Genomic DNA, 12296 nt, shown 5'->3' with positions numbered 1-12296 from the left:
AACATCACACTGAACTCTGGTCAAACACACCAGTCTAACCTATAACCCAGTTTGTTCATCCAACATTCATAGAGTCACCGCGGCCCTTGTTAATGACTTCCCCTCCTATGGTGAGACAAAGGTATTGACATAAGCTGGATTCCCTGGAAAGTGATATACACACAGTCTCTACCAGTCAGCACTCAATATGGTGAAGATAAAAAGGACATCTAGAGGTGTTAAAACTAGGTTAAATATGGTTAAAATGTCAAGTTTGTGTCAAGACATTTAAATCAGGGGTGTCAAACATATGGCCCGCAGCCCAGAACCGGCCCCCCAATGGGTCCAATCTGGCCCACTGGATAAAATGCAACACACTGCACAGCATTCATGGTAAAGGCTTCTGACCTTTCAACTGGAGATAATTGACTTACAATTTGATTCAAATTATTCCTGGTGGGCTTGGACACATTTTATCAGTATTTCTTACCAGGGTAGCCCTAAATTAAGGGTGTCAAACATATGGCCCGCGGGGATAAACCGGCCCACCAAGAGGTTCAATCCGGCCCAAAGTGTGACTATTGCAGAAAAGCAAACCCAATTTGTCTTCTGCTTCAAGGTTTTTTCCCACCCTGACCAGAATACAACAATCTGAAAAAATATTACATACATATGTTTATATTATTATATATTAATACATATTGTGGTCATATTTAAAATACTCAGATATTTAACATTGTGCAAAATGTTGTCAAATAGCAGCTTCTGTGTAAAATAATCTGTGTAAAATAGATATAATATTGTTGAAATTGCACAATTTTTTCTAAAGAGATAGTTTATTATAGTAAAATAATATGTATTATATGTATTATATATATATATTATATAACAAATGATTTTTCAGTATTTCAGTGATTATTTTTCAACCTGTACTTATGATCTGCTTCACATTGAAATGCAACCAATCATGCTGTAGTAACATGCTACCCAAACATCTTTTCAACCAATTTTGATCTAAATTAGCATCTTTGGACCCACACATCACAAATTTAGTGTGTATTGGGTTATACAGTATGATGCCAGTCTGTGTTTTTGCTTCATCATATGTGCTTCAGTTATAAAAGATCCTATTAAATCTCTGCATTGTGTAGAAACTGAACTGAAATTGAAGTGAAGTCATCCCTGACTCATGTTTTATGCCACATCACTTTCCTATTTTTACCTCTAGAGGACATTACATAGACTTACATTCATTTCCTGGAGACCTTAACATTAACATAAGTCATTAACATGTTAACTTGCTTTTTGTCTCTGTGAGGGAGGAGAGTCCCCAAAACATGACCGTGTAAACAGATTCACGTCCCCACAACATGAGGAATACCTGGACCACACACACACACACACACACACACACACACACACACACACACACACACACATAGGAGCTTATAATTTCCCAGATGGCTGTGAGTCTCCGTGCAGACTAACTGCTGTAAGGCTGTCGTAAGACAAGGGTTAAAAACACCAAGTATGATGAAATGACTTTCCTGAGGGATGAAATCAATTAGCAGGTCTCCTCTGCTCTTCTCACCTCTCTCTCTCTCTCTCTCTCTCTCTCTCTCTCTCTCTCTCTCTCTCTCTCTGTCACACACACACACACACACACACACACACACACTCATACAGAAAGCATGCTGCAAAGGTGAGCAATAGCTGACACTGTTGCTGTGTCAACCCAGCGGGGGGTCTTGTGTTGATGCCTTCCTACATGTTGTGTATGTAATTGATCATCTCCTGTTGGTCTCAACACTCAACATGGAGAAAAAATAAAGTTCACTGGTGAGGTTGGTGGTTCTTTAAGGCACCAAAATGACAAGATGTTTTATTATTAAAGAGCTGCAGCATTTTTTTTTTGTCCATTTCACAGCATCAAAGAGGGACCACAGCGAGCGTGCTGCTTTATAAAAACCTTTCAGCAAGGCTCTTTTGCAGCACTGGGGAAGCATCCGTTTTTAATAAATAAACAGCATGAATCCCCCCTCTGGTACGGAGTGAAGAGTTCAGACATATCTGAAAGGTAGAAAGGGAGGAGGGTTTGAAAAGGGGTACATTTATGTTGAAGAAGTGCTCGAGGCAAATGAGAAAAAAGCTGAACAAATGTTGCCTGTCTGTAATAGAAGGGAACACATATTCACCTTCAGCTTGTCCACACTTAGGTAAACTGGTTTGCTTTTACAGGTGGAGTAAAAATAGGTTCTTTTGGGCTGTTTCGAGGGCTCTGTTGCTACCTTTCCGAGCACAGAAACTCCCTCGCCCTCCCTTTTTGTTTGGTCTCATCCACGAGACTTGAAGAATTGGAAATCTGTTTGTCCGCTTGCTTTTTAAACAGTGGCTCAAAAAATGGACTTTGTCACCACAAAAGGAGGACCATTTAAATTATTTATTGGGTTAATCTATTATTTATTGATTAATCATTGGGTGCTTTTCTGTAGTGGAGTGTAATATTTGATGCACTGGATATAGAAACACTTACAGATGACAGTAAATAACTAAATGTGTCTAAATCTGTGACATCATACCAAACTGTCATTATCAATTGCCATTTACTGCTTTAAAGATACATGTGGCAGCATACTGTGACATTCATGTGTAATAACAGGATATTTTATTATTATTTTATAACAGAATAAAACAAGATCACCTTGAGATTGGGCTTCCTAGGGTACATACAAATAAAACAATGCTGCATAGGATCAGAATGACACTTAGAGAATAGACAATAAAAATGTTAATCAAGATATAGAATAACAGCTATCTTCTCTCTTTCTTCCCCCCCCTACCTTCCTCCCTTCCTTCTTTCCTCTGTCCTTCTTCCTCCCTTCCTCTTTCCCTTTCTGCCTCCCTCCCTCCCTCCTTCCTTCCTTCCTTCCTTCCTTCCTTCCTTCCTTCCTTCTTTCCTTCCTTCTTCCCTCCCTCCCTTCCTCCTTCTCTCTTTCCTCCCTTCCTTCTTTCCTCTGTCCTTCTTTCCTCCCTTCCTATTTCCCTTTCTGCCTCCATCCCTCCTTCCCTCTTTCTTCTCTCCCTCCTACCATCCTTCTTTCCTTTCCTTTCCTTTCTTTTCTTTTCTTTTCCTTTCCTCCCTTCCTTCCTCCCTCCATTCCTCCCTCCTTTCCTTCCTTCTTCCCTCCCTTCCCTCCTTCTTCCTCCCTCGTTTCCTTCCTTCTTCCTTCCTCCCTTCCTTCCTTCTTCCTCCCTTCCTTCCTTGACTCAAGGACAACAGGAGGGTTAAACGTTGATCTGAATTTGATCAGCTGTCCAAATGAGTCAAATCAAGTTGATATCTTTGATCAATTTCAGTCTTTTTAGTGCAGAATTCCCTCTTTTTTTCTTGCTATACTTCTACTGCAGCTCAACAGGGAAAGCACTGTTCGAGGAAACACAAAGAGGGTTTTTTATATTTCTGTAGGTGGGCGGTCACATGTTCCATCAGGTAGATGTGTCTGATTTTTTTGTATCCATTGTGCTTTTGCAAGGGGATTAGGCTTCATCCAATTAATAGTAATCATTTGTCTTGCTGTCATCAACAATATGCATTAGATAGGGTCAGTGGTTCTTAAGATTTTCTCCATTTCTCCCTTTATATCTTTCCAAAATGTCTGTATTTTTAGGGCAGTCCTAGAAAATATGAGTACGATCCCCAACCATATCACAGTTTGGTCCAATATTTGTTTGTCAAGTTGTTTTAAAAATCACAGGTCACTAACGGAGTCCTAAAGAACCTCATTTTCACCTTCCAGTCAAATCCTTTCCACGTCTGGCTCCCCACCCCCTTTGTTCATGCTGTGATTTAAAATCATATTATTCTTCATTCACACTCTACAAGGATACTGTATATTATGAATTCTGTTTACACAAATGATTTATAGAGCTTAGAAATGTATTAAAATAGAATAACATCATCTTTCACGGTGCTGTTTTGGAGCTTTTCTTGCATCATAATTCAGTTCTTTACAATCATCACTAAACGTCTGGCTTTCCAATGATGCAAGTCTGTGGAAGCTTTGTTGTCAAGAGTGCATGTTGTTGTCCAGATGTGGCGCCTTTGTTCGAGATGCTTTTTGACCTGGTGACATTAGCTGTGAAGCTGTGAAGTGACAAACAAGCTCGAAAAAATATGTTTTTCTCTGGTGTGTGAGGACAAAGTGGTGAGTGCTTACATCTGATCTCTCACCGCTGGCCTTTCTTGTCTGATTGCACTAAATGCCACAAGGGTATTCATCTGGTGCTTTTATCTGTCTCAGTGTAAGTGGGCAGCTGAGGGTTTCAGTGTCTTTAATAACACACAAATGGCCATCAGTGGTGATTTAACCTGTGACTTCTGAGACACGAGAAGAATATGCAACCCTGTCTTCCATTATTGCTTCCACTCTCCCTCCAGTCCCCTCTCCTTCTTGCTTTGTTTCTTTTTCAAACCCCACCACTCCTCACACACACACACACACACTCTCTCTCTCTTTCTCTCTATATCCTTGACTCCATCTTTCTCCTCCTCATCCACTCCCACTATCATTAGCTCTGCGGCCTAGGCGACCCCGTCTCCAGGCAACCGGCATGAGTGGCGAAGCATTGAAAGGATTGCAGGTGATTGCAGCAGCAGAATCATCAGCAGTGGAGAGGCAGTGGGTTCTCAGTCCACGCACACACACACACACACACACACACACACACACACACACACACACACATACACACACATGCACACACATGTGGTTGCCCCTTTCACTTGCCTGCCAGAGAAGTGTATCTCCTGGGTCACAATTAGCTGATGATGCAACCTACCAGCAGCTATTGTGTCTGACACCAGCTCATGCAGACAGACTGCATGAAATGCAATAGGCAGTGTAGCTAATCTTCCCGTTTACTTTATTATACAAGCTGTGCATAAAATATCAGGATTACTCTCATTATAATGAGCCGCGGCCGCCTCACGTGTCTTTAATTTGTGTCACTTACACTCTTTCTTCATGTAGTATTCATATCCAGTTTATACATTCAAACATTCTCTTCGTGTGTACATTACATTACATTCAATTACATTCAACATTTGTTTAAATTTGACGTTTAGGATCCACACTTAGATTCATCTTATCTGGCTCAGTGATTAACAAAGTAGACTTCATGATCATGAGGAGTTCCTAGAGGCACTTTGCAAAAATAGGGAATGATTTAAATAAACAGATATCATCATCATTCTGTCCATCATTATGTCTTTATATGGGCAGCATACTGCTTATTAGGAAATAGACAGTGTGTGTCAAATACATGTGCAGTAAACACTTATCTATTCCAGTGCTATACTCATGAGGATTAGTGTGTCCGACCAACACCCAGACTGAGCACTGCACAGTGTATTTATGTCTGCGGAGGATTTCAATAGTGCTTCATTTGAGCCACTGGACACACCTCTCGTCTGGTACATGACACAGCACACACACACCCACACACACACACAGACACATGGATGACAGCAAGAGAAGGTTAGAAAGTGCAATAAATGATTAGATTTGATTGGAAATTATGATCAGTTGAAAATATGTGACACACCTCAACATCCTCCTGTGTGAAAACCTTTGCTTTGAATCTTTATCAAAGACTTGACAGTAATATGACAACTGTGACTCAAACTATGTGGATCAGGTTCATTTAACTCTCTGAATGTGGAGTTATTTCTGAAACTTGACAGTTGAATGATTTAAATTAGTACAAAATCTTCACAGCATTAAAATTCTCCCCTCCTTTCGCCTTTTTTTAACCACCACTGAGTACGTGACACATTTGCTGCTTCCTCTCCAGAGCTGAAACGTTGATTAGTTGATTAATCAGTCAGTGGATTGACAAAAATATTAATCAGTAACTATTTTGATAATCAGTTACTAATTTTAATCAAAACATTTCCTGGTTGCAGGTTCTCAAATGTGAAGATTTGAAGCGTTTCTCTGTCATACATGATAATAAACTGAAGATTTCTAGATTTGTGGCTGCTGGTCAGATAAAAAAAGACATTTGAAGATGATCACCATGAGCTCTAGACAACTATAACAAACATTGTTTTACTGTTTCTTCACATTTTTTAGACATAATTATCGATTCATTGATAAATTATTAGTAGATTAATCAATAATGAAAACACTCCTTAGTTGGAGCCCTCTTCCTGTCATATTTGGACATGCAGTTTCATCTGTATCTCACACAAAAAAAATAGTCTAGAGTCTAGACATTAAAAAATTGTGTATCTCTGCTGCCCTCATGTGGTGAAACAGAGAACAACAAGGATAAAAACAAAGAAGGATTTTGATTGTTTACTCTTTATTTGTACTTTTATCTGAGACTTCACTGAGTTTCCCATCCTGCTGATAAGTTACTGATAAAAGTGTTTTTCTGTATCTATTAGGGGAACCACAACGGAAGTGAAAGCTATTTGATGAACTAAAATCCCCTTTTTTATCTACATGTACCAAGACCAAACTTTTAGCTACTTATGTCTCAGTATAGAAGCAACTGACCTCTTTGTATCCGAAAAACATGTTTAAACTTGGTCCCCCGAAATCATGTAAACAGGAAAATCATCTTAGTTCAGCGGATTGAAACAGAACAATTGGAGTGTAATCCAATCCACTAAGCTGCTTTAGGGGGGATTCCTCGCTCTGATCCGGCTGATGGACCAGCTTCTGACTGACTAGCAGCAGTAATGGTCCCCTTATTGAAGGACTGAGCTTATGCCTTCAAGGCCCACTGCACTTCCTGGGATGATCGAGGGGGGGGGAAAGGTGGTAGTACAGCTGCAAAGATTAGACGATTAATCAATTAGGTAACTGACAGGAAATTAATTAGCAACTATTTTGATGAAGTCATAGTAATAGATAATCAGTTTGAGTCATTTTTAAGAGAAAATGCTTCATTAAAGTGAATATTTTCTGGTTTCTTTAGTCCTGTGATAGTAAAGTGAATTTTGAATGAGACAAAACAACTGATGAAAGAGACAAAACAAGACATTTTAGGCTGCCTCTTAAGCTTTTCTGGCATTTTATATCCCTAACAACTAATTGATTAACTAAGAGAATAATCATTAAAGAAAATAAGCATCATTTTCAGGCCTAGAAAGCAGAGGATTAAAACCTACTGTTGCTTAGTTGCTTGTTTCTTTTCAGGAGTGTAATGAAAGACCTTTTTTTTGACCACCATGTGTTCAGGGGTTTATCCAGTGGAGTTGTTGAAGAGTTTAATCAGACAAATGATCTCAGCCTGTTCTCAGGCTGGAGAGGAATGTGTAATGAGTTTTCCACGTGACATCACCGCTACAGTATTTGCCCCCATCAGTCCGTCAATGCAGTCTGAATAAATAAAGTTCCTGTTGGATGGCGTACCACCCTCAGACTGGCATGGTTAGTGTTTCCATTTCCTGTGGGACTGTCTATGTTAAAGTTAGTGGCATCCGTGTTATTCCAATTATGGCATCATCCACATATCTATCATCATGATGGAGGAGGAGGAGGAAGAAGAGGAGGAAGAGGAGGACCAACCAGCAGAGAGGAGAGAGACTGTTACTTTAAGTTCTCAGACGTCACTCAGTGGACTCATTATGTTAAAATTAAGTTTTCCACCACCAGCTGTGTATGAAGCCCTGTGGTGTTCACTCTCAGTATAGATGAGAAAGGAAAATTCATGCCCGACCTTCAATTCACATCATATTTTAAGGCTTTTAACCCTTTACATACTGCTCATATTATGACTTATAATTAGTCTCTACACCAATTCACATTCATAAATTCCCCATCAGTCATTAATGAATGTTTAATGAATCTTTCTGTTGATTAATATTAACCCTTACATACTGTTCAGGGTCTAATTTGACCCGTTTTTTACATTTGAGAGTTGTAAAAACAACAACTACAACAACAACAACTAACCCTAATCCTAATGTACAGCAAAGTAAACAAACATGGAAATAAAATGCATCTGTTTTTGTGCAGATGATACACATTTTTATTTATGGTAATGTACAACTTTAAAGGTTGAATATGTAGAATATTTATTAAAAGCTATATTTAAAAAAAAAGAAAAATACAGCCATGGGGCGTTTTGAGGGGTACAGAATGAAAATATTGCTTTTCCATAAAAAAAAAAAAATTTAGTCTGAATTAATATTTTTAACATTTTTTGATGAGTTCGACAATGACGTTCTGACACGGTCTGTATACATTGTACCGGCCAATTAGCGGCCGGAATTGCCAGTTGTTCCTGCGCAGGCTACTATAGGCTGGCACTGGGTGAAATCCAGGCGGGGAGTTCCTGTCCTCTGAAAAGAAGCCAATGCGGAAGTAACTGAGAGCTGCCTTCTATCAAAAGGCCACCAGGGGGCGACCGTTTTGTGTTCAAAAAGACTTCCGGCTCTATACAAGTCAATGGAGAATTCACCAATTTCTCACTTGATTTCTAACCTCAGTAAACGTTTTCAAAATGTGTTTATGGTCTCAATCGCTAGTTTAAAGCCTTCTTCAACGCAGTCTGGTGTTCATTTGTGAAATTTTGGCCTCCCTGATTTTATATTTGACAATATAGCAGGCTACGTGGCTACGTTGTGATTGACAGGTTGATTGTCCAATGTCCTTGAGATCCAGCCCTCGCAACCTATCGCAGCCTCCCCGCTCCGCCATTGGTCCCGCCCATACGTCCGTCCATGACTCCGCCTCATGCCCATATAAGTAGAATCCGTGTTCTTTTTTCCCGGCATGCACCTGAAATTTTCAAGATGGCGCTTCCTAGATTCGATACTACTGGCTTCCGAGCAGCAGTCCACAAACCAATGGGTGACGTTACGTAAATGGAGTCGTAAACAAGCAGAGCCGTGTTGGACTTACTAAAACCAGCGTTTTAGTCTCAAGTACAACTTTTCATCACAAAACTTCGAAGGTAAGACAGAATATCTGTTAGTCGCTGTAAATAAGTGGTTGTTTACCTTTATATTCTTTGGCTGCTGGTTCACTGAGTTTTTAGCACAATAATAGTGGTACTGTTGAACTCGCCAGGGTCTTAGCTTTCATATGAGATGCTATTTGTTTGTGTACCATGAAGTATCAAAACGGTAGCAATGGAAATATGGAGAGTGGGTTGACTTTCTGACGCTATTCCGATTTTGATATTTTATCATTAATATGCTTGGTGTTTGAGTTGTGTTTGGTGTTTGGTGTGTGTAAAAATGACGTGCTTGTAGCGGAGTTTCTCCTATTTCATTTGATGTGCAGTATGACTGTTAGGGATGTCCCGATATGACTTTTTCACTTCCGATACGATACCGATATTGTAGCCTTGAGTATTGGCCGATACCGATATCAATACGATACGATATAGGCACGAATCATACATATATTTATTCCTTATTTTGTTGTGTGGAATGTTAGAAAAGGCTTGATAAAGTGATGTTACTGTTACTGATGTTGTAGTGATATAACAGAAAATAGTCAGCAACAGTAGGTACAGGAAAAACTGACCCATTTATTATTAACCAATTGGTTACATAAATTTTAACCTTCAACATAAGAGTATTACCTCAACAAATCCAATAAAAACAAAATGTTATATTTAAAGTGCAAAATAACCACTGGTTACCAACATCATTATATTATTATTGCGCCTGACAAATGTTGCATTTAGCTGCAACGTCTTTGTCCGAGTTTACAGTAAAATACTTCCACACAGCCGACATCACTACACCTTGCTGCAGGCACACACGTTGTCGTTGTTGTGATCACGTGGGCTGTGCATGCTGGATCAGAGACGCTCTTCTTCCGCGGCCGGCACCAACGTTAATTAAGGGGCATTACCGCCACCTACTGCAGTGTTTCCCACACATTCATTCTTTCGTGGCGGCCCTCCACGAAAGAATTACGTCCGCCACGAATAGATTTTTCGGCTTTTGGCTCGCTCGACCTCGCTCATAAAAGCATAGTAATGGGACTCTGTCTGTGAATGTAGCTTGTCGTTACAATTCCGGGGCAGTAGGTGGCGGCAATAAAACCAAAGAAGACGCACTTAATTCACCTGGTCGGCCAGAAGAAGAAGACGAAGAAGAAGAAGATGAAGAAGATGATAAAGAAGATAGACATCGACATATGTCTTTGCTAGAGGCTATCTGCTGGTGTGTGGTGTGTATGAAACAGGAGGAGTTCACGGATGTAAACAAAACAGTCACGTGTCCCACAGATGCAGTGTCGGGAAAGGGACCGTATATGGTTTGTTCCGTTTCCTTACGTGTTGGACTAAATACATGAACATATTGAGGAAAATATTTCGGTTTTATGGAAACGGATTTCATATTTCACCAGAATGGATACTTGGCGAGCTGTACAGAAAGTCCTGAGTCATAAGATGATCGTTGTGGATAAAGGGAAGACTTTGAAGGTATGTAGCATTATAGCTGTTAGCTTACTTTAGCGGAGTGGCTAGCCGAGCTAACCGCTAATACTATTACAGCTGTGAGCAACCATATAATTCATGAGTGGTCTTGAATGAATCAGGAGAATCTAAGCTTTCAATGTAACAATGTACGACATGAATATATATGTTTAAGGGTTGGTGTTTAAAACATTTAGAAGAACTTGTCGCTACCTCCCAACTTCCGGTCCGTCCCGTAGGCGGAACAGCGTGTTTTAAGTGTCTGCAGTTCCGATCCTTCATGTTGGCTGAAACAGACAAGTCACCCTCAAATATGCTGAAAACCATGTTGAAGTTTGGCCTGCAGTTAGTCTTCCCTAATGTTTATGTGGCTTTGAGGATGTTCCTTACGTTGCCGGTGACAAACTGTGAGGGGGAGCGATCATTTTCTCATTTGGGGAGAATCAAAAATGAGCTGAGGACCACACCACCACAAATAGATGCCTGTCTTGTGGGAAACACTGTACTGTGTTGGAGTGTGATCAAACCAGAGTCACCTATTATTATAGAAGTGCTGGAGCGGTAAATGGACAGCTTATATCGGAGCGTTTATATCGGAGTTTTTAGATTCAGTCCGATAAAATCCGATATTCACTTTTTTGGCTGATATCGGACTGATTTCCGATATCAATATCGGATCGGGACATCCCTAATGACTGTATTGCTACATCATTAGGGGATCATCCCTATGTTCCCCGCTTTGTATGTGACAGTTAGCCAGTTAGCTGAGTTAGCCGCCGAGCTAGCAGTCGAATTAGCCGCGATCGGGGAACACATGTACGCTCCCCAGGTTTAACTGGTCAATGGATTATCATCAGGAAATGTTATTAATGTTGTGTAAATAAAGCTAATATCTCAAAACAACATCATTACTGACAGATAGCAGTCAGGTAATTACATTTATTATCTTTTGTTCTATTTAATCCATTAAATTTAATCTTTTTGTATTTTAGTTTGCTGCCTTTTTTTTGGCTTTTTGGTTTGATGAGTTTTCATCATCATATCAGGACAAATCAACGTCAGATAAGTTAATACAAATGACTCATGTAAAGTTGTAAAATCTCACTCATACTGCACTCTACTTGTTCCTGAGATGAAAAGAATAACAATTATATTATGTAAGAACTGTGCTGTGTGCTCCAAACTATTCAATTAGCATTAGTGCTGTTACATGATGTGAAATATCTGATTGAATTCCTCATTCATCTGATGCCAGAATGAAAAATGACCAACAATTGTCTAGGGGGAAAAAAATCTATGACTAAAATGCTTTCATCTGTAGAAATGCCCAGTATTAAATGCATTTGTATAAAATATTGGCATTTATTTGAATTTTACTAAAACTAACAGTTTAGTTTGGAGGCAAATACAATAAACAATCAATAAGCCTTTTTTTAACCCTTACATACTGTTCATATTCTACACCCTCGCAGTAATTTTGAGCCGGTCTAAGAATCCCCTCATAAAAAGTGCCTATACCAAATTTTGAACCACATATATATTTAGAAAGCATCAATAGTCGATCTGACTGATCAATAAATGTGATTAAACCTTGATTAATGCTTCAGAGAGCAGAGAGAGTGTAGGTTTTAGGTTTTACATCACTCATTTTTGGAGAAAAAAACCCAGCTACTATCACACAGTATAGCATAGCAATAATAATTTAAATGTACTTTATTGAAACTGAAACTAAAAATAACTTAATGGAGCTGTGTGGTTTATTGTATAACCATTAGAGCCATCAGTCTTCACTGCTACATCAAAAAAAGTAAATCCTCATGACTACTATCTTATTAAAACTATTCATTTAACAATAAGCCATTCCA

Source organism: Scomber japonicus, chromosome 5 (genome assembly GCF_027409825.1).
Source record: "Scomber japonicus isolate fScoJap1 chromosome 5, fScoJap1.pri, whole genome shotgun sequence".
In the NCBI taxonomy this organism is placed as follows: Eukaryota; Metazoa; Chordata; class Actinopteri; order Scombriformes; family Scombridae; genus Scomber; species Scomber japonicus.
The sequence above is the reverse complement of the archived record's forward strand: the minus strand, read 5'-3'. Positions refer to the sequence as shown.